The sequence below is a fragment of the Carlito syrichta genome, unplaced genomic scaffold, assembly GCF_000164805.1.
Source record: "Carlito syrichta isolate Samal-C Ts95f unplaced genomic scaffold, Tarsius_syrichta-2.0.1 Scaffold309462, whole genome shotgun sequence".
Taxonomy (NCBI): Eukaryota; Metazoa; Chordata; class Mammalia; order Primates; family Tarsiidae; genus Carlito; species Carlito syrichta.
Window position 1 is genome coordinate 90,245 of NW_007253558.1, and position 229 is coordinate 90,473.

A 229-nucleotide genomic window follows, 5' to 3' on the forward strand; every position below is an offset into this window, starting at 1 on the left:
TCCTTAAAAAATGTATAACAAGCTGAGCTCAGTGGCTCAGCCTGTAATCCCGCGCTTTGGGAGGCTGAGGTGAGTGGATTGCCTGAGCCCGCGGGTTCGAGACCTGCCTGGGCAACTTGGTAAGACCTCATCTCTACAATAAATCAAAAATTATTTACGGGCGTGGTAGCGCGCGCCTGTAGTTCCATCTACTTGGAAGGCTGAGGCAGAAGGATTGCCGGAGCCCAGC